Consider the following 23,649-nt stretch of genomic DNA (forward strand, 5'->3'; position numbering starts at 1 on the left):
CAACCTGCAGAAGAGGCAAAAGCCCTCCCCCACCCATTTATTTCCACCTCTTTGGGAGACTCCCAGGATCCTGTCCTGCTGCTGGAGCCTTCAAATGCTCCCTCCTCCTCCACCCTGCCAACTCCACACAGCAAACCACCACCACCACCCTGCTCCTCTATTTCTCCTCTTCATAGGCCGTTTACAGTCTAAAATAATTTCCCCATTGCCTGTTCTCCCTGATTTTACACCATGAAAGCACTCTACAAGCCCCTGCAAGTTGCTGCAGGCTTGCCTGCATGCAGGGGAGCTCTGCCTGCCCGCCTGGCTGCCAGCTCAGGCATAGCCCATGCGAAGGGGCTGTACAGCACTGGGCCAAGCAGACTTGTATCCAGCCCAACAGATGGGCACAGACAAGTTCGTGATGGCCCGGAACCATCTACAGGTTCACAGTCACCACCACTGGGGCACAGGGCTGCACGCTTCTGCACCGGCCCGTCAGCCCAGCGCCTGCAGCCAAAGCAGGTAGCAATACAGTCAGGGCCATGCAAAAATCCTACAGGGCTACAACAAGGGTTTGCAATTAACCTGAGTTGCAAAAACCATCGTTAATGTCATTTGACACACTTGTTGCTCTTCAAAGTCAAAGCCAACCTTCCCGATCAGCTCTGCACTGCCCGAGTCCCACGTGAGGTGCCTGCTCACAGCTGACAAAACAAACGTGGGCGAGCTGCCATAATTACCCCATGCCTTAGTTCATCTGTCTGAAAGGTGAGAACAACAAGACACTCCCAGCTCACAGAAAATACCAGACCATCCATCCTCCTAAGAGTTTTAAAGATCCCAATGAAAACACACTCCTCAAGTCCAAAATAAACTTTTTTCTGGTTGAGGTTTTTTGGGGTTTTGTTGTTGTTGTTTAAAGCAAGGACATGCTGAAATAAGAATAAAATCCAGCACAATGTTACTCAGCTTGTGGTCTACAGGCCATGGACAGTCTACAGAAAACGTTAGGAGGTAGCCCACAAAATGACTGCAAAAGACCTTATTAAAAGGCAATGACTAGTATCACCATACTATACAGACAATGCAAGTAAGTGAAACGCTGCTAGCACTCACCAGGGCACATTTAATTGAAGAGTATTGACAACAAAGCTAATGTTTAATTACACTAAATGATGCAAGTTTTTGGAAAAAAACAACCAAGTCCTCTTTACTCAAATGCTAAATACATGACAATTTTCCTCTTCAAACAAGAAAGGTCTAGATCCTCCAGTCAACTCGTGTTCTGAAATAAAAGGAGAGCTTTGTTTATAACGCTTAATTAATACCAAGCTATAACGTTCACCTCCAAGAGACCAACCAACCCATGATGCTCAAAAGCCCCGCGCTGGTGTGCGGCACAGCAAAGCGCGTTGCAGCTCTAGATCAAAACTAGATCTGAAAAACAGTTAAGAGATTTACCCACACTTGCTTTAAAGGACTAGTGGAAGCAAAAATAATTAAGATGTGACGAAAACGGGTAGAGACACACTCCTAAGAAACACACCACAATATAATGGTAATGGATTTGTCTAATCAGTATGTGCATGAAATTTCCTTGGAAGACAGTTGACGTTATACACAAATATTTGTATGTACTGTATCTATTAAGTCCTTTCAATAAGCAAGCAGGCGTCTGCCATAAATTCAGGGCTCTATTCAGAATAACAAAGATGACAATGTCAGTGTCTGCAGCCTGGGAATCCACAGTAGCGTTCAATCACAGCAGGGTACGGAGGTTTTAAATTAAAATAGCAGCACAGGGTCAACAGGAAAGATCAGGCACATCCTGAGCTCTGTGGTATGGAGGAGAGGTTATTCCAACCCCAGAAGTCAAGGCTTGTACCTGCAGGTGATCCTAAAGTGTTTTCCTTGCTTTGTCAGAGCACAAGAGCAAAGCTGGGCTGGCAGCACCCTGCATATCGTGGCCAGACCCTGTGGTCCCTCAGGTGCACCTCCAACAGCAGCAACCAAAGTGGCTCTCGCCCTGTCCCCCAGCTCACCCGCTGACAGCAGCCCTCCTCCCTCGTCTCTTAGCCAGATGTCTTCTGAACAAGATGAATCTCCCAGCCTGACTGACAGTGCGGATGCACGAGCAATTACAGCAGCGGATCTGGGGGAAGAAGGGGCCTTGCAGCACCACCACAGAAGCTGCCCAGGGCAGGATGTTACCCTTGTCAGAAGGTACAACAGTCCTGAAGGCCACCGAGGGCATGGCAGAAGCTCAGGAGCTGAAGTCTCTCGTCTTGGTTTGCTGCCTCTGTGCTGGAAACCTCCAGGCTGCACCAGCTCTCCCACCACAGCACAGCTCCATGCTGAACCGGTTCTGATCCCTGATGAAAGGTGTCTTCTCTGCCCTGTTCCTATCACTGCCCAAAGCAGCAAAGCAGGATTTGCGACTTGTATTTCTCCTTTTCAATCTTTCCAAGCTATTTTGGGCATGGGACTCATGTTTAGCTCTGCCCCAAGATAACCTTTGCCAGCATTTGTGTGCAGATCTTGGCACCGCAGCTGCAAGGAGCAAGGTCAGAGGGTTGGATTTTGCCAGCCACACTCCCAGTTGTGTTTGGAAAGGCAAGTTGGCCAGACAGGCTGCTCCCCGCAGCCACACAACCCTGGCGTGATGCTTCTGGCAGAGGCAAGGACATGCTAACTGTGCTGCAACTCCTGCTGCTAACAGCCCTTGCTCAGATCCCAGCTCTCGGTGGCATAATCCAGTTGCTCAGGAGCAGATGAGACATCTGCACTACCTGCCCCACCACGGACACCCCTCAGCAGACAAGCACTTGCAACGGGTTTCACACGGTTTAACTACCTCCCAGCCCTCGGCAAAGAGGCTGCAAGTGACCTTGTGACAGCTCCCAGAGGGGCACAAATGTGCTTAAATGAAGAGGACTGACCCATTTCTCTTTGCAGGAGCACTCGGCTGTCACTCCCCAGCTGCAGGGACGTCATCTCATTAAAATGCACGAGCCACATACCAAGTGTCAGCCTGGCCATGGCTCCAGCCTCAAGTCAGCATCAGCACGGCCAGCCTAAGCCTTTGCTTTTCAAATTCTGCTATGACATGCCTCTTCCCCTTTCATTCCCCTACTCCCACTGGTGGATTTTCCCATTCTAATCAATTAAAAAAAAAAACCACCAAACTTCAGCATCTCCTGGGTTTTGCAATTGAGACTGCAAAAGCATGCAGACAACCCATGGACCATCTGGACAGAGAGCTCCTCAGCAGGGATGTGATAGCAGAGCTGCTCCCATTACACAACGGCATCGCTGCTCCCACGCCAGGGCACCCAGGGCCCTGCAAACCCATCCCCATGCTGGTCTGCCAGGATGCGGAGAGAGCTGGCACGCACACGGCCACACACACAACCCACAGCTACTGATGGGCAGCTGCGGTCTAAATGCCCAAAAGGGCCCCTTCAAGTAATTAAAGATACTGACAAGGAACAGAAAAAAGAAACTCACACTTAAAAAAAAAAAAGAGGGAGGGGGAGGTGGGATTTGGATCCATACACAGGCCATTCATGGAACAAAGGAGTTATTTTAAGTCTAGGCTGGAAATAGAAAACAAATTAGACCATGCGAGGCTTTTGTTGAAGATTGTCTGCAAAGACAAATGAAAATGCCTGGAGAGGAAATAAAATAATAATAAAAAAAACCCACCACACACAAAACTAGCCAGGCACTAGGACTGCAGAGGGAAACAGGGCAGGGGACTATAGGAGGAAAAGAAAGCCAAGGAGTGATGGTGAAATGCCAGAGCACAGATTAGGCAGCCCAAAAGCACACAGATAAGAAAACCAGGGCAGGGTAGCAAGAGCAAGCCAGCAAAATTGATTAGTAAAACCCCAAGGATGGAAAAAATGCCAAAAATGCCCCATTTTCTGACTGAAGCCCAGACCAAAGCTCCAGTTACAGACATGCACACACTGAAACTACCAAGCACATGTGCTGGGGCAAGACAGACTGTGTGACAGCACAATCCGAACCCTCCTGTCCTACCCAAACCCCCGCCTGGCAGCCTCAAGGCTCAATCGCTCGCCCTGTGCTGCCACATCCACCTGGGGTCTAGAGTTGTTTTAGCCCTGGGGGAAGGGCAGACAGCCTGTTCCAGGGCACAACTCCTCCTCTCCCCACTCCCAGACCCCCCACCACCCCCTGGCCCCCTCCCTGCACACACTATATATCTTTTCCACTTCAGCTGCACCACCTCTTACGTTAAAGATGGGCTTAAATATTGTAACTGTTACACAACACTAATCTCAGTTTAATAAACACACATAAGCAACTTCAAATCAAGAAAAAAAAAACCCTCAATTCCTTGCCAATGTGCAATGATGATATAGTAACCATACAAATGTTTCAGCCACGCTACCAAGTACATTAAACAGCACGTTAACAACTATCACTGCAACAACGCATCATTGCTACACCCATTCAGAGCTCCCAGGAGCTAACCTAAACCCCAGCCTATCCAGATAAACAAGGCTTTGGAAATGCAAGGAAGATTACAAAGCACGTGTGGGATTTATTTATATATTTTGCACGAGAACACGCTGCTCATTTGATTTTCAAACCCTTCAGTTCCTACTGCTAAAGAGACAGGTCCTCTGATGTCTTGGGCACGTTCATGAAAGCGAGGGGAGTCAGCTCCTCAAGATCCTTTTGTTGAACAAATTACTCAGCTCAGGAGTGACATTTTCGATTATTTACATCCTGAATAAAGAAAGGAAATTCATTTTCTGGAGTTCCTAAGATAAGTTCTTTGAGGTGGATTGTACTGCTAAACATTTTCTCCTTTCGCACGTTCCCAATTTCAAAGACGACAAAACATCTTCGCCTTCTAAATTATTCCTTTTCTTTCATGATCCTCTAATGATTCAGGAGTCTAAACTTCACACAAGGATCTTTGAAGAGCACCGACTGCCAGCATAAAAGCTGAACTATTGTGACAAACTGCACAATTTAATGCCTTTATAGGAAAGACATGTGCAAAGGAACAAAATTACCCTAGGGAACGAAAACAAAGCCTGCAAATAAATTAAATGACCTGTAAACTAAGGTACTCAAAAATATATGAGATGCTATGCAGCTGTGCCATAAAATATCACTAAAGGAGGAAGTCATCTGGGACTGGAGCTGTTTTAAACTAACCCGTTTTATTCCAGGTTTGCACTGCAGTCACTACGCTTACCCAGCGCAGCGCTGCACCTCAGACGCAGGATGGGAACTTAAGTAATGATAACTCAATTGCTTGTGATCGTCTGTCAAATACCAGCTCTGAACCCTTCACTAGGCCTTTCTCCTAACATCCCCCGGGTAATTACTAGCACATAGAGTCAATTTTCAGCCCAGGTTAATAACCGAATTCCAGTCATTTGTTCCTGCACATCGCTGCTGCTTTCATTTCTCCCCAGGAAAACTGATGAGAAGTTCAAGCTCGCTGGTGGCCCAGCGAAAGGAGCTGCTCATTAGTTCATGGCAGATCAGCCAGAGAGACAGGTCTAAGCGGTAGGAGCCATTAATTGGGTATGTTCTGCTTTCCTTGTCTAGGTAATTAATAGCTTCTAGACAGAACGTCAAAGCCTCTCTAGAGGCACCAAAAAAAAAAAATTCAACATTTGCATACAACACGTAGCACCTCGCAGAACGCCGGACAACTCGCAGCAAGGAAAGTTTCACCTCCTCCTCCATCCGCTGCTCAAACACCCCTGTACACAAACCAACAGCCCATTTCAGCAAGAGCCCTGGCAGGCAGCAAGCACGATGCAGAGGGCTGCACCCCTCCTGCACCCACAGGGGAGCCCTACCCTAAAAAGAAGACAGCTTGCACGGCTCCAGCTCCCTCCAGCCTCACCCGAAGGCAAACGGCAAAGGCAAGAGCCGAGCTTTGGGTTATGTTGCTGCAGACAGGCTTACAAAGCAGATGGGGATTTCTGATGTGTTTAATAACTGAACCCGTGTAAGTGGGCAAACGGGATTTCAGCGCTTCCCTGCCAAGCTCAGTCCTGCTGACAACAAGCTGTCCAAAGCAGTCAGTCAGTCCCCAGCAGATCAGGAGCCCTGGATTTCCCACCAGCACACTTCTCAAACCGCAACCTGGTCACACCCCTCGGCATCTGCCTTTCCTGGGCTTGGAGCAATGGTTTTCAGCCTGTCATTTAAAGGCTTCTGGGAGCCTGTGAGCAAGTTTGAAGGAGTCCTTGAAAGGTGACTGAAATTCATGCTACACAGATTAGACATCTTGAAGGATCCACTCTTCTACGGGATAGCAACGAGTGCCAGCAGGACGGGATCAGAGCCTCTGGCCTCCCTATCCCATCGTACAAGACGGAGTGGAGAATTTTGCCTTGTTTCCTAGCAAAATGCCTAGTCCCTGGGCTATTGGTCCACCCTCTTTTGCCATTCCCAAACACAAAGCTCTTTATTAATAATAATTACTACTATAAAAGAAAAACCAACCCCTCAGCTGCCAACGTCAAGCTATTCCTAAGATGACTCACTGGCCCGACTGAGCACTGCTGCTGTACAGGCACAAGCAGGTACCTTCCACCACCCTGCACCTACCTGCCCTGGGGCTGAGGTTTCAGGTGGTTCCTCACCCTCCAACCCTTCAGCCCCATAGCAGAAACAAAAGAAAAACCATGAGGGAAAAAGTCTGACGCAAAGTGATCCTCTTCAGCTGGGAAGCACCTCTCATGAAAAAACAGAAGCTCCAACACCCAGTCATTTAATTTGGACACAACTGGTCTGGACAAAAGCACCAGGGATGCTAGCAGAGGGAATAGCAGAGTCATAGTCCCAAGGTCAAAAACCACTTTTGTGGAGCTACAGAAACAAATTACAGCATAATAATCTTTCCAGAGTCCATCTGGGGGGTATTTAAGGATGTTTCCCAGCACTGTCATGCATTGAGCTTATAACCTTGATGAAGCCCTGAGATTTAAATTAAGATGAATTCTGGTTACCCACAGCAAGAAAAGACATGGCATCTAAAATTGTCTCTGCTAAGGCAGTGAGCTTCCCTTGGTATCAAGCTGGCGCAGGACAGCTTACACAGGGATAACCAAGAGGATTACCGTCCCCAAATCTCCATCACCTCTGCTTGGGCAGCTGAGCTGCTCGTAAAAGTACTGCAGTTAACAGCCCTAGTATTTTAATGGGAGTAGCTAATGATGGTGGATTTCACTTAAAATAGCTGTGGTGTCCGTGGGGACTCTGCACCCAGGCACAGAGAAGCACAGCCCTTCCTGCGGTCCCATGGGAGCCCTACAGACCCCCCAGAGCCCACACAGGGAACACGAAGCTGACTAAGCCACCTTCCCCTGCTCTTCACACCCCACAACCCACTGCCACCGGGCTCAGGGAGTCAACAGCAGTCCCGTGAAGCAGGTAAGGTCCCCCAAACAGTCGCACAAGCATGGTTACACTCAACTGCTATGACGTTACAGACCCTTCTCTGAGCAAAAGCCTCCTGTCAAGCACAGACCCTGCCTTCACAGGGAAACCTGCTGCGGGAAAGGCACTTGAAAACGCAATTCTTTTAGGGAGAACACAGCACAAAAGTGAAGAGTTCATGAAAAATATAAAATAAATGAAGCCCAGCACTTTTTCAATAGCCAAGAGGCAGTAACAGCACTCCAGGTGTAAAGCAGTCGCAGCAGGGATTATTGCTCTGCGCAGCTGGTTAGCGTGTGTGTGTTCCTGGGGTCTGGTTGGGATGAAGGATTCCTTATTTGTTCATCTTTTCAGCCACAACTCCAGAAGGATTCACACCAGTGGGTACTGATTACAGCTCAGTAGGCACAAACATGCCACTTGGAAACAGAGCAAGTTCCTGCATTTCCCTTGAAAATCCTATAGCAGATTAAGGGGTGAAGGTGCTTTTGGACACATTCCTGTGTCCATTTGTATTAGTGTCCATTCTGTGGACATTAATACAAAAGTACAATGTACTTTTTTACAAACATACAAGGGATGTTTAAATAAGGAAACCCTGAGAAGAGGGGCACTCCCATTTTTAAGTTGGACAGGAATTTTTATGGATGAACACAATCTCCCCCCATGAAGCTCTGTTGCATGCTTTACCCAGGAAACTCAGTCTGCTTTAATACAAAACACTTGACCACAATTTCAACCGATTCAATAACTGCACAAGGAGCAATGCTATCCTCCCAACAGTTGGGAAACAGTGGGTTTCCTATGCAATCACTGCCAGGCTCTCCCAGCACCAGCTCCATGCAGCTCATGGGTGCTGCCTTGTGGGACAGAGATGACCCCAGTGGAAGGCTCCTGACTTAGGCAGCCAGGATAGGGAGCTCCCTAGTCCTCCTCCCACAACTCTTCATTAAGGGGTGTGGAATGGCTTAATTATGCCCCTCGAGGCAGGAAGAAGTCACTTGTCTTTAAATACTCAGACTTTTATTGAGTTAACATGTTTTAACAAGGTCAAGGCTTGACTGGTAACCTCTTACCCAAAGGGGAATTCACTGCTTCCCCCCTTGCAATTCATCAGTGTCCCTCACAGTTTATTTCTGAGCCCTGGGTTAAAGTTATAAACTTTCCAGAGAAAGAAAAATCAAGGAGAAAAAAAAAAAAGAATATTTAAGCAGTCAGAAAGGGTAAATAAACCTCTGCTTTCTTCACCCTATCGGTGTCCCACAGAAACACCTGGCACTCCAACACAGTCCCACACGTCCCCTTGGAGGGGGTGGCAGGCAGGGTGGCTTCGCCTCCTGCCACCTCCTGGCCCGTGCAGGGGTAAGCTCTGGGAAAGCCCATCTGTTTTAATCACTGCAGTCTCTGCACTGCAAACAGCTGCAGAACAGCTGGCTGGGAACTGAGCAACGGAGCATGGGCCACAGGAGCCCACCTCTTCTTCCCCCATCTCCTACAGCATGGCTGGTTAGCTATTAGTAGGAAATGTCCAGAAGCAAACAAATAAATATTACAGGCGGATGCTAGACATGAGTGAGTGAATGCTGAATTGTTTGACAACATGGAGAAATATAAACTTCAGTCTTCCCCAAAGTCACCTCCCCATTCCACCAGCCCAAGCCCAAGAAAAAGGCTTCCCATTTTCTGCTTTTACATCAGCCACCAATAGGGCAAGACCATTCCCACATTCCATGAATCCCCACGTGCTCAGTCACATCATCAGCCTTGCCACAACATCACCAAGTCTCACAAGCTCAGACTCCTGAGGAAGAGCACAGTGTTACTCTTCAAACATATACCACCCATCAAGATCATTTAACCATGTGCAGCAGACAGTCACTTGGTAGGCAGGAGCGGGGACAGATGAAAAAAATCAGCAAATTAAACCAACAGCCCTTTCTTGCCAAATTTTATCTACTTCCTATAGCCCAGTGAGAAGGGCAAAGCATCAGCAATGTATATCACTCAACCTGCACTTGGGAGCTTTTATTCGTTGTCCACTTGAGCATCCCTCAGCAGTAGTAGTTACAGACCTGAGCAAAAGTGACATCCATCGGACATAAAGTTTTAATTTCTTAGCGTAGGAGTTTGTACTGGTTTGACTGAATTTCCTTTTAAATCAGGGCTGCTTAAACTGGAGCAGGTTTCCTGATGCAATTCAGATATCCCATTACACAGCTCATCCCAGCAGCCAGCTCGGTACAGCTCAAGCAAATGGAAAGTTGAGCAGTTCATGGAAAAAATGCTTCTATACACAGACAAAGGTGGCAGATTAAAAAAAAAAAAGTCCCCTATAATCTTGTGCACAGAATTTACCTTTAGATTTTGGTGCTTGGTTAAATAACGGTAAAGCCAGGTTGGATGGGGCTTTGAGCAACCTGATCTAGTGGAAGGTATGGGGGGCTGGGGGTTGGAACTAGGTGATCTTTAAGGTCCTTTCCAAGCTAAACCATTCCCTGATTCTATGAAAACCCAGGAAACAATGCACTTCTAGTCACAAAGCAGTTGCACAGCTTAGCCTGCACCTCTCCTCTTTCGGGGCAGCCTTCCCCCTCTCCCCACCTCCACCCCAGCCTCCTCAGCTAAATCCAACTCTGGCATCGCGTGCCTCCAGAGCAATCCATCCTCCTGCCTTTATGAATTTGAGCTCCCTCAGCACAGACCATGCAGAGGAAAGTGCAGGACCCCACCTGCTCTAGCAGGCAGCCGAGTCAGCTGGGATCTGTATTAACAGTCACCTGCATTACGGGTGCTCTGCTCCATATCAGCAAAAACCCCCGTCAAAGCTGCTCCCAAGGACAGCGCCCGCAGGCACCCAGGAGAAGCAAGACCATCGCTTGCTGGTTCCTAGATCTGGGCTCTGCTCTCAGGCAAGCACAAGACAGACTCGTTCCTCAGCAGCAGCAGGAAGAGATCACTTTATTGAGGTGCTTGATGCCAGTACCAGGTGATGATGGATTATACAGACCAGTAATGCCAAAGCAAACAGGGTCCACCCCAGCAGAGGACCCACAAGGTGAACACCCCACCACCAGCTCAGCCCCACCACTCGCTTTAAGGGAGCAGACTGTACTTACACACCTTAAAACCCACCAAGAACAATCTGTAACAAGGTACTTAAAACTTCAACACATGTAAAGCCTAAAATATAATCTCTGTCAACCTAACAGGCATTACAGGTCCACGGTGTATTTTATTAGCTAGATGCTAATGGAGCTACAATACATCAGGTCACATTTTAAAAGTCACAAATAGTTTATAAAGGCTTAATCAATCATTAAATAGGTGTTTTAATAAATGGCTAAATCAATCATTATAAGCCATAACTCTAAGTAAGCTACTGGACTTCAAAATAATCTGCAATATCTCCTGCTGAGGTTCTCAGATCTACCTATAAGACATCATCATGTCACAGACCTGAAGAACAGAACAGACTATCTGTCATTTCTTAACTATTTGTAGGTAGGCCTTAATGTAAATATAGGCCACACATTGTCACGCTTCATGTAAGTCATGTTAAAAATACAGATGAAACATTGCGGAGCACTAAAAAGTGGTCCTTTGGGATGGCACTGGAGAATATTTAATAAAGGCAAAAGCTGCAGGCTAATTTCCCCTGAGATTTCCCATTTAGAGCCTGTCGCAGTGAGAATCCATCACAGACAGCACTGATTCACCCACAGCAAAGAAAAAACACTACTTCCTCCTTCTCCACTGCCAGCCACCAGGATATCACCTTTGGTAAATGAGGGAAGCGTCTCTTCTAGAGTGCTGCCTACAGCATAACACTTCCCAGCTGCTACGAGCACAGCTGGTGAGCCTCCCTCCCGCACTCTGCAAGCTGCAAACCGAAGCATCACCAGCACCTTCCGGGGTCTGCGAACATCCCACCACAGGTGAGCACACAGAGAGGACAGAGGGCATCCATCTGCTCAGATGCTTGCTCAGCTTGGAGGCAGCTCCTGAGCAGCCTGAGGCAGGCTGCATCCAGCACCAGTCACCCCTGCCTTGGAGGGATGGGGACTTCAGGAACTGCACGTTCCAGGTCTGACCCCCGATGGGAAGCCGAGAGTTTGCTCCACTGACCCAAAGAGGAGCCGACACTTGGGAGCAGCAATTCACATCCTTGCTCTTTGGTTGCACACACGAGCAGCCTGTGCTCTCTCCTCCAACCGAGAGGTTCTGAAAGCCGACAGGCAAGGTGACAGAACAAGCCTCACATCTTTAGATGGAGCTCATAACACGAAGATATTTAGTGTGGCATTTCTCAGGAGATGGGGGGAAGCTATCAAGTGCATTCCCATCATCCTCCCCAGGAAGGAGAGAACAGTCTCACCTGAGCTCAACCTGGGGCTGTACCTGTCTGGGAGGAGAAAGCCAACTGAGCAGAAAGGGAAATATCTCTTCCACTCCGACAAGACAAGGTCCCTGCCAAGAAATGCATCGCCCATTACTCATTTGCTTTACTGAGAGAAGTTAAAAACAATAAGCACAGAGGCACACAGCTGGAGCAGATGTTTTTCATTCTTCACTGCTCACAAGCAGCAGCTCTTCCCCTCCTGCTTGCCCACCTACCCTCTCTACTGGCATCCAGCAGTGGGAGCGTGATGCCGAGTGATGGAGCTGATCCTGTCCCCAGTGCCGGAGCCATCCCCCAAAGCTTCCACTCTACCTCCCTCATAAACCTCCCTAGCATGGCTTGTGATCAAGCCCTTCCGCTTGCTCCTTCTTGTCATTTGTGCCACGCAACCTTTGCAAACTCTTCTTAGCAGTCCCGAAAAGCAAGCCAGGCTGCAAGAGATGCAGGGAACTGTTTGACGCAGGGACTGATGCATTAAAATAACCCACCTCCTGTGACACCACTGTTCTTTGACACACCAACCTAAAGGTTTGTTACCTGGAGGTATGCACACCTCAAAGTAAAACCACTGAACTTTAAACCATTTTAAAAGTCTGTATCACACCCACACGTGCAAAGTGGAGTAGGGAAAGGCATCCTGTCCGCTGGTTTAAAAAGATGATTTCAGGTCACTGTCCCTTATGCAACGAGAGCTACTCAGCTAGGATAAGATCAGCCACTAAGCAGGATTACAAATTTATCTTCCCACAGTAGTGTGATCTTCCACTAATAATCATATCACAGAATATAGAAAATATTTTAATAATTGTGCTTTGAATCACTAACAAGGCACAAAATGCTCGCATGGTAAAAGGCAAAATCTTTTAACTGCAAGGGTGACACGAACTACAGAGGAGCACAGATGCAGAAAATAAAACACCGCAAGCCTGGTGTCAGTAACAGCCCGGAAAAGCCCAGGCAGTGCTGAGATGCTGCAAATCAAAACAGCGGGGCTCAGTTCAGAGGGAAGATGCAAAGCATCACCAGCTGACTCACTCCAAGAAGCTGGGATTTGATGCTCTCTGCTTCTGACGGTACCTCTCTGTGCCTGTAACTTTTATCTGGGCAGCACCTTCCTGCCCCAGGACTGCAAAAAAAAAAAAAAAAAAAATCGATACAGATACAGTCTAAGACATCAAACCCCTTCAAAGGATTAAGGGCAGTTTTTATATTCTCACTCCCTTGAGCCAGTACTGTCTTCTCTTGGCGTAGAGCAGAGGCAGCTCCAGGAGCTAAGCCGGCACACAACCACTTTACACCTCCCAGTGTAGGTATGAAACCTTAAACCAACATTAAACTTGCAAATAAACTTCTAGAGACTATAACTGAAACACATAAACCTCCACACCTAGACCCAAATCTAGTGATTTTGAACATGGATCAGAAGTATTTTCCAAAATTGTGCCCGAAATAAAAACATATGCAAGTTACACAGTTTAGGGATGTGGACTTCCCAGTCTCCCATCACCATTTCTACAAAGACTTCAATCTCATCCCACTAATCACCACACCAGGCAACGTTGGACTACTCCATCAATGACATCACTAGCAGATTTGATTACAGTGCTGATTGCATCATCACCCACAAGAGATTATGCAGCTTTCCAAATGGTACCAGCAGCTTCTAAATAGCTTAGGTAGAGGAAACCATGAAGGACATATTTAAGAAGTCTCACGCTGTTAATTTAATGGAAGAACTTTCAGCACTATCTTTTGGAAGTATCAGTACACGGACAAAGTATTTTCACATGCCATTGCTAATGCTAGTGAGCCAGCACATGCTTATGAGAATATTTTGGTTCCTGGAAAAGCCACACACACGGCGAGCAAAGGACTCTGCAACAAGGCAGCCAAGACCGAGGCTTTGCATGAGCGTAACAGAAAAGAACATCCTCGCCGGCCACAGGGGAACGGGCAACCCAAGATTTGCCAAGTGCACGATAAGGAACACGCACGCTGAACCATCTCCCTCCAGGATGGGAAAAATACTAAGAAAATGTAAATGACTTTCAGCAGAAGATAACAAAGTTGAGTAACAGGAACTCAAATGAGCACCAAGCACCCATTACAGAATCTGGCACTATGCGGCTGGGAACGTGAGAAGGACAGTGTTTTGCTGTCCCCGTGCCACACACCAGCATTAGATCTGTCACGGGTAGCTGCTCCTTGCTCAGCCTTCCCTCCTCGGTGCCGGCTATTTGCAGCAATAGCATTAGAGCAACCATCAAGCAGATGCTTAAAAAATGCAGAATGACGTTCAAATGACATCTATCCATAAATCAGCCCAAACCACAAACATCTGAAGAAGATTTTCACTTAATCCAATTTACTGTAATCTCTCTCTTTAGTTAAAATGACAGAAATGTCAAAATGGGACTTTACTCCTCTGTCAAAGCATCTCATGGTGAAAAGGAAAATAAGCAGGCTCGCACACGCAGCACCACTTATTAGGTTAGAAATGTCAAAACTGTACTTTGATTCTCACTATTAGCAGTCACATCCACATGCTGTGCCCTTCTGTTTCACTTCATTTCCCCCAAAAGCGAGCACAGAGCATATGCTCAACGCCAAGCATCACACAGGCAAAAAGGCACGTTACTCGATTTTGGTTTCCGATGACCAAGCGCCCATCTCTGAGGGCACACAGACCCTCCGAGGGTCTCTCCTCTATCACAGATAAGTAGTCTCATTTACCATCGAAGGTCTCAAGAAGACTATGTTCTGCTGCTTCCAAAAAATAAAACAACAATCCAAGCCTTCTCAGCCTGAAGTTACTTTCCCCCATCTCTCCACATTAATTAGCAAGCGGGGTAATTGACTCTCTGCCCAGGAGTTAAGCACATGTGTATTCACATATATATTTCCGTGTGCAAGAGCGTGTGTCTTTTCCCCCAATGGTCACAAAAATTAAGCCATTATCCAAGAGTTCAGGAAAGTGAAAGAAAAATACCTACTGTCAGGAATGGGGTCTTCATGCATTATTTAACGAGAACTCTGTTGGCAAAACTGGTGTTGTTTTTATATAAAAGCTAATAGAAATTGTACCTCCAGGTGTCAAAACACTGATGGTAATTCCTGCTGCCTCAGACATCTTGATGTTTCAATTTTAGCAGTATGAGGAGCCTGCAGGGAATCCAAGAGGGTAAAGTGCTTGTACTCAAAGAGAAGCAGAGAGAAGGAGAGCCTTTTTATTTCTTTATAAAGGGCTCAGGGGAACAGTTCTACTCACTGAAATTATCAGATCTGGTTCCCCTGCTCCTTCTCTTCCTTGAAAGAGGAAAGAGCAAGATAGGCTAACAAGGAGTGATTGTATTGTGTTGACGGGGGGCGAGGGGGAATCAACGAGGCTGCTAAGGAGAAGCACAAAGACAAAGAAGAAGCGAACAGAAGATATTGTTGGGGTACAGCAGCACAAGAGCAGCTGCAGGGAACAGCATGCTTAAATGATTTCCACAGAATGGACAAGCTCCAATGGAATAGCAATATTGAAGTTTTTTATTGTGGGGTGGGGTTTTTTTGTGGGTTGTTTTGGTTTGTTTGGTTGGGTTTTTTTGTTTTGTTTTTTAAAGTTTGTGCCTAAAAGCACAGTGGCATTCTGGACCCCTCTTCAAGTCCTTACTAACTTCCAGCTGCACCTCATTTCCACCCTTGGTGCCAGGGAAGATCAGAGCTGCATCTACCTGCCAGAGACCAAAGCCAATGCTGGGAAGCTTTAGGCTGCTGACACTGGTACACTTCGGGCCCTCGGGTACTCATTTATATATAGAACAGCTACCTGATAGCTTTTGTTTTAAAAAAGGATGTTAGTTCCCCACGTCAGCAATCAGAAGCATCTCCCAGACCTTCCTCCCAGATCTTTACTGTCCTTGCAAAGCACTGCAGATGCTGGCCAATCCACCAGCCTTGGTGTTTATTCTCTGCTCAGAAACCTCCAAGGTCGCAGATGACACCTCAACTGCCTCCTCCCCATCCTCTTCCCACTTCTTAACCTTGTCACAGCATCCTCCTAGATTCACTTCGTGTAAGCCATGGTGGAAGCAAGCTGCCCACCGCCATGGCTGATAGGTGAGGCAAGGCTGCATGCAGCACCCTACAGCACAAGGACACTGGGAGAACGAACCCGTAAAAGCAAACCCACGCTTCTACCCAGTGCAGTGCTTGCACAAGAGCTTTTAAAAGGTATTTTAAATAAATAAATAAATAAATAGAAGACTGACTGTCCATCTCTCTTACTTTCTCTCCGTTACTTGCACACCTTCTGCCACCCCACAACTCCTCTTTTTCTGATGCAGCAAAAATTTGGTTTCTGGACTACAGCACAAACTCTCTGACAACTTACACCCCTTTGGGCCAGCTGTGAGGATGGGATCACACAGAACGGACTCAGCCATTGCACCTCCCCGGAACAATGATGGGACAGTGACACAGTAAGAGCTGAAGATGCATAAAGCATCCTTTTCCTGACCACCCCTAGAAGGTACAGCAAACTAGCCACCATCAGAGCCACGGCAAAGGCACAAGGCAGTAAATAACCTCCAACAAAATTTCAGTAAGTCATTTATTATGGCAGCTATGAAACAGCTGTTTCAGGCCAGTGCCCCACCTGAAACCCAGCCAGTCTGGGCCACCACCCCCAAGCACCCCAGCAGAGGCTGCGAGGAGAAGGGTAGATGGCCACAGCCCTCAAAATCCACACTCCTGGGTTGCAGCTTCTAAGAAAGCCCCAAGGACCACCTCATGGTCCAGGCACTCCCGTTTCTGTACCACTTCCACCATAGGATGGCGGGGGGTGGGGGGGCAGTCAAGGAGAAAACAATGGCTCAGAAATCCACAAGCAGCCCAGCACTGCGTTCAAGGGGAAAAAAACCCAACTTTTCCAGGCAGCCACGGACACAAAGGTCTTGGAGAGATCCTTCGTTGGGTCATGAACTTTCACAACCCCGTTGCAAAAACAGCACAGAGGAAATTCCCTAGGAAAAGCAAATGGATGCAAAAGCAAGCTCAGCAGCGGAGTGCCAGAACCACTGCCGATTGCATTGCACCTAAGCACATGCCCAGCCCTTCACACACATGCTCCTTCCACCCAGCAGCCCACCACCCCACCCCAACCCCAACATGCATCCAAAGCATCCCAGGTCCTGCCTGACACCTGGAGCACCCAGCAGGGACCAGGGCACTCCCCTCCCACCTGAACCTCCATCCTGAAAGGTTTTCCCAGACAGCTGTACCTGGCCCCCTCCCCACTTACAAATCCTGCTCAGGCATCACTTACAGCTTGCTAATATTTCATGTACTGGTGGTCATCACTCCCGCCCACCCCGAGACAGACATTTGCTGTCTTCTTGCTCCTCCAGCCATGTCTCACAGCACGTGGTATAAACTTTAAGAGGCAATGACCTCATCGGAGCTGGGAAGAGGGAGGCAGGGGAATTGGCTACTTGCCACCTTCTCATTTTTCACATTAAAAAAAATAATTTATGAGAGAAAGCCCATTTTATTCATCTAAAAGGAAAAAAAATCCCATTAGAAACAGCAGGCCTGCCTTAGAGTGCATCACTTGTACAGCAGCTCCTAGAGCAGCACCTACATGGGGTGGTACAGAGTGGGACCCCCAGCACCCCTGCACCCCCTGCTCCAAGGCACAGCCCTCCACCACCCCCGGACACCCCCCTGCTCCACTGAAGACTCAGGAAACATTAGGCTATGGTGCAAGCATCTCCTCTTGTCTTTGTTGAGGCTGACTTCTGCTGTAAGTGCAGGGAGGGACTTCCAACTCTCTCCGATTTGTAACTCCTCCAAAAGGGCAATTAAATAGGCAAACTGTAGCTGGCAACAGGGATTTCGGTTCAGCTCTCTGGGATCAGGCCATCAGACAGGGCTCTGCAGTGAGCAGTAACTGCAAGGCATGTCATTAATTTCGCCCAGACATGTATCACACCCTATTTCTGAACGCACATACAGCATGTGTGCGGTGCTCTGTAGACTCAGAATACACGAATCCTGCACACTCACACGTTTTTATATACTCGTATTACTTATGTTATAGATTCACACATACATTACTCATAGTTCTTAAGAACAGAACATACAGTTCATCTTGGCAAGAATCCCAGAGGAAGAGAAAAAAAAAAAGCCTCACAGTAACAAATCTAACTTGCATTGAGTCCAACAGCATCTGCGGTAGGAGTGAGAGCAGCATTACGGATAATTATTGAATTATTTTGTATAACACACCCATGTGTCTCTGATAACACCAGTCAAACCTCCTGTTTCAAGGGACATTTCCTGATTTGAAGCATACCACCATTCAAGTTTTTGCCTGAAACTGTGGAAGAAACAGTTTATTTCTGCAGTGTGCGTTCAACAACCCCTTGTGCACATCAGTTCCACTAAGGCACCTCTGTACTTCAAGTCAGGGCCCAAACGGGTTTATATGGGACGGTAACTGTCCCCACGTGCAGGACCTCTGAAGTGAAGCATGCCAGCAACACCAGGCTACACTCCACAGAGCAGACTGGCACGGGTAGGGATATTTAACCTGTACACACCATGCAACAACGGCAAAAAGACAGATTAGCAAGGACTCAGAACGTAACTCCCTAGCAGGACACCGTGCAATGAAGGAAGATGTTAACAAAAAAAATACATATTTCACAGCACACTGCAGCTTCTATGTACCTTTCAAATCTCCACAGCAAGTCTGCAGCATATCAAAGCATTCTTCTTCGTACCCCCTCCAAAAACAGGCTTTGTCTGCTCTTTGGAGCTTTACACCCCACGTCAAAGAGATTTTAAAAGTCACGGTTGTAGCACACTCCTTTCCTTCAGGAGCAGCGTGTGGCTCAGCACAGCACAGCTCAGCCTCACGTCCCAGCCGCACAGCCCGTTCTCCAGCCCCGCTCCCCAGCCAAAGCACGAGCCCACGATCTCTCCCGGGCAAGGGATTCCCACCACACCAGAAGCATCCTCCCCAGGACTACAGGACCACGACCCTCGGAACCAGCAAAACCACCCAACCTCAAAGTTTCCCGAGCCAAGTTTACCAGCAATAACTCCCTTTATGCGACAGCCAGCACAAAAACAGCAGCTGCAAACTCCCACCAGCCTGACCGAAGTCAAAACACACCACGCACTGCTTTTCAGGCAAACCCAAATTACAGCATCATCTGCTGACTGTTCCCGGGATGAACAAACCCACATTAATTACAGGCTAAACTTTGCAATTCACCTCTCCACAGCACGAAACATCAGCAAAACTGCTTTGATCACACTGACAAATCCCTCTCCATCCAATGGAGCAACACGCGAGACCAAGACAACAATAAAAAAAAAAATAAAAAAGGAAACAAAAAACTTAATTTTTTTTTCTCCTTTTCCCTTGTTGCTACCCTCCCCCCAAAAAATAAATGCCCCAAGCCAAGGAGGGCTGGAGGGATAAAATCACCTCAAAGCAGCGGGGACTTGCAAAACCTCACACTTCACCTCTGTCGGCAAGCAGCTGGCCACCTCCGGGCAACCGCAAAAGTGTCTTCTCGGCCTCCAGCACTAAACACTGTTTCTGTGTCGCTGGGCCAAGTCCCAGTTTTTCAAAGCAACTTCTTTCTGCTGTGGCCTAGTTTAGCTCTCCAGACAAAAACGCCACCAAAACAAAAGCAGCCCAGCCAGCCCAGGGAGGGAAGTGGGGGGTACTTACCTAAGCAGCATCCCCGCATCACCTCCTGCATCTTTAGCAGCCACCCTCTCAACTTCAAAATAAATAAATAAAGAGAGGCCACACAGCCTTAAAACCAAGCTGGAAATGAAATGGAAAGCCTGTAATTATTTCTCAATGCTCCTGCCAGTCTCAGCCTATAAACACAGTGGATTACATAAGTCCACCCCTCCTGTTTTGAAGCCAAAAGTATGAGCTTTTCCTCCAGCTCTGGCAGCAAGTAATAATTCCTCGTCGGCATGGCAACGCTGGCTGGCTTCCAGCAGACAATGGGCGAGTTGAAATACTGCTACGGCCTTTTTATAGCTTAGCTCTGAAAAACCTCTAAAATATTAGCTATCTGATGGCTAACCCAACTCGACAACCTCTCCTCCTTTAACCGTTTCCTTCCTGCGCCGCCACACGGCATTGTCCAGATGTACGGTGTGGGGTCACTGTGGGGTGGTGCAGGCGATGCTCCTCTTCCCAGGGATGGCACACAGGGACCATTTCCCATTTAACGGATTTGTTGACTTCTCACTGGCGCAGCATCTGCAGTAACTGCCACAGACTCAGCGCGATGTCTGGGTTTTTCCAGTTTTATTTCAGTCTGTTACTCAGCAGGTACATTTGCTCTGCTGCGCTCGCTCCAGCAAGCTGTGCACAAGGCTCTCTCAGCTAGCCCAGCTTGAGAGAAAACAGACAGCAAAGTCACACTTGTGCACGCGATTTTTGTCATTGCCCTCCCGAGCAAGCAGTGATGAGGCTTGTGGGGCTCTGTGTGTGATTTGCAGAGCTGCAGCGAAGCAAGAGGCTTTATAAATCCTCTCTCAGCAAGTCCGGGGAGAACTCACCCACCCTTTCTGGATAGCATTGCAGGGATGTCTTGGAGAAGCAACTGCACTCAAGACACCCTGTGCCACTGTAGGGCAACCTGCCCCATGCACAGTTCGGGCTTATCCTGCAGCTGAATGAGTTAAAAGCACTAACACACCTCAGCAAGACTGAGGACTAGCAGCAAAATGCAAACAGAGGAGGAGAAGACACTCAAGACATTCAACTCCATGGTGTAGTGAAGACTGCTGAAGTTCAGGAGCCTCGTGACTGAGTTTCAATCAAAACCCACCAAAAACGAGCAGCTAACAAACATCATGGGAAGTTAATATTTACCCTGAATACACACACAGAGCTGCCCAGGATGACCCCACTAGCTCCACACCCTGGCCCAGACCTCGACCACCTGAAGGCCAGCAGGTCCATCGCACCAGCCCCATTTACACCTCTGAACAGGAGCTCAGCCACGTGCCACCACCATGTGCTGGCTCACTGCGGCTCCGAGTAAAACTCACCCCAAGGGCTGGGAGTTCCTCTGCAATTTGCTGAATTTTGCAAGTTAGCAAATAAGCAAAGAAAACAATAGAAATGAAAGAAAATTAAAAAATACCACAAAAATACAGTTAGCTCCCCTCTCAATGCTTAAGGTACTGTTGCTGGCATTCACGATCCGGCTCCACATCTGGCAACTGCCCTGGGAAACCCGAAGACTCCTGCTCTGCACTGGTGGCTGGTGAGTCCCATGGCCAGCCCTCTGCACACAGGCAGCCCGCCGCCCCTGCGATCTAAAGAAAAGGCTTGACCCAGGGGAGCCTTTAACACTTGAAAACCAGAAGGCAAACAAAAAAAAGAACATTTATTTCTAAAACTCATTAAGTCAGAAAGCATGATTATGATTTTTTTAATGTGCAAAGGTGATAACGCTGCTTGAAGCTCTGGTTCAATTCATTATTTTATGGGAATAAACACACTAGGAGACACTAAATGCTAACTGTAAAGGTTCCTTGGTACCTGTCAGGCTTGAGCTGCTCAGCCTTTGCTGCCAGACTGCAGTTCCTAATGCCACAGAAGAACCTAATTCTCACAGTAACTATCCGGAAAAGAGTCACGCAAGCGTCCTAGCACACATCAGGATGCAGCAAACCCTGGCAGTTGCGGCTTCTTACAGAAAAGTGTCCGAGGTGGCCAAAAGTAGCAGTTGTTGCTGCTGCTAATTAAATGCACATTGTGCTGCTGCCGAGCCAGGCAGAGCCACACGCAAGGGAGAAAACCAGAACTGGCATAGAGCACCTACCTGAGTCCCATGAGCTGAGAAGGGGCTGAAGTTAAGTGACATCACCTTAAATCTCTTAATGTTGCTTTTTCAGATGAGAACTTAGGGACACATACCTGGAATACTGGCATTTTCTAGGGGAGAATAATAATTTCTTTTTTTTATTTTTAATGGCCAATTTTCTGGGTTCCACCCCAGTAAGTAACAGGCAAACAATCCACAGAGAGCTGAAACCTAGGAACTTGTGCAGGGATGGGATCTAGCCCTGCCCTGCTGAATGCCGCAGACACACAGCTACATTTCATACTCTCCTACTTCAGTGAAACCTCCATGGCTCTCGGGGATACCTCCCCGAGCGCACCATATTTGATTCCAGTCTCCTGTTCCATGCCCCACAACCTCCTTCACCACTTGCTGATACAAAGATGACATCCAAGAACGTGGAAACAAAAAAAATATTCAGGAAAACCAAAGCTGATGTTTCATTCTGGGTGTAGTGCACCATGTGTACATGCCTGCAAAGGTGCGGCACGTTCACGGTGGGCATCAGGAGCCACAGGGAAGAGAAAAGGATAAAGTCAGAGCCAAGAGATCTGGAGAAACCTTGCTACCCTTACGCAGACCAACCTCCTTTCTTGGGACAAGGAACATCCCCACCGTGACCCCAGACACACAGATGTGTGATCCAAGATGGGGAATAACAAGTTACAACTACAAAGCCCCGCTGAAACTTTAAAATGGCATCACACTACACATGCTCTTCCAGCTTAAACCCTTAAAGAGACTATTCTTTACAGTGCTGGAGCCACTCCAACTCCCATTGTTAAGTTTAAAATAAAACCCTGCAACCCCACAGCATCTGTAAGACATTAAACCATTCAATACTAACTTCTTTATTCAGCTTTAAGACATCATTTAATAATTTTTCCTCTCAGATTTTTTAGAAAAAATAACCAACAGCACCTCTTACAGGATGCTTTTTCTTAAGTGAACCTTCTGCAATAATATCTTTGACCTTTACCAATTCAAAACTGATTAACTGTACACTTGATCGTGTACAGCCTCTAGACAGACTGCAAGGCCAGGATGCATTCAGTGCTGGGTGTCAGGATGAAGCAGACTCTGGAGCACGGATGCCAGCTCCAAATACAATCCATTCATGCCCAGGGACAAGACAAAAAGGCAGGCTGATTTGACCACCATAAAATCACCATTAGCACACGAAAAATACATCAGAGAACAAGTTTTGGCCATTGCTAATAAAGCTGGAACAACGAGCCAGAACCTTGTTATTATAACCTCTGTTATTCCAAGGTGGGTCTTCACTTCTCCAGCTCTCTCTGGAAATGGAGCCACTTCCAGCTCCTCCACCGCCACTCAGGCAGCTCCCGTGGTCTGGAAACACACGTTCAGCCACGGCAAGAGATCCAAACATGACAACTTTCCTGACAAAACCAGGAGAAGAACTTGGGCTGAATGCCAGCCTCTGCAAAGTTAAGGGGAACCTCCATTCACTGCACAGGGCACAGGATTTCAAGCCTAGTCTCCAGGAATATCACCCATCAGCAGCCTCTGAACACAGGCTGGCAGACCACAAAAACCCCTCCATGTTTCCATGAAGCCCATATAACTTTAACCACGCTGCTGGTATTCCTCCTGCAAGCAGTATCACAGCCACAGCAACATCCTGGGATGGCAGGTGAAAGAGGAGAAGACCCAAAGATTACCAAATTAGATTACCAAATTAACAAGCAATGGATGCATGCGGTCTCCCCTGCACAGACACATGCAAGGAGGTGGCCTGGATGAAAGAGGCAGGTCCACAAGGAGTGTGGACATCCCCAAGGAGCACAAGGCTCAAGCGTGTGCCTGGGTTCTGCTCTGCCCAAGGCATCTCCCACAAGAAGCCTGCCAGGGGAGGGGTACCACATCAGGGACCAGTTCCCACCAGCAAGCAGCCACCCTACACACCAGTCAACTGCACAGGCGCTT

The 23,649-nt window shown here is 47.6% G+C and overlaps 1 protein-coding gene across 9 annotated transcripts in view; it reads right to left on the reverse strand.

The window, feature by feature from the left end:
• NCOR2 (nuclear receptor corepressor 2) overlaps window positions 1-23,649 on the reverse strand; it is a 252,056-nt gene that overhangs the window by 180,110 nt on the left and 48,297 nt on the right. The window contains exon 1 of one of the 9 annotated variants that reach the window (XM_080369502.1): window positions 19,554-21,497. The exons of the other annotated variants lie outside the window; for them this stretch is intronic. The gene's annotated coding sequence lies outside the window, so the exon portion shown is untranslated. Of the gene's footprint in view, window positions 1-19,553; window positions 21,498-23,649 lie in introns of those variants that run through there. 9 annotated transcript variants of the gene reach the window in all.

The sequence above is a fragment of the Falco punctatus genome (genome assembly GCF_963210335.1).
Source record: "Falco punctatus genome assembly, chromosome: 1".
Classification (NCBI taxonomy): Eukaryota; Metazoa; Chordata; class Aves; order Falconiformes; family Falconidae; genus Falco; species Falco punctatus.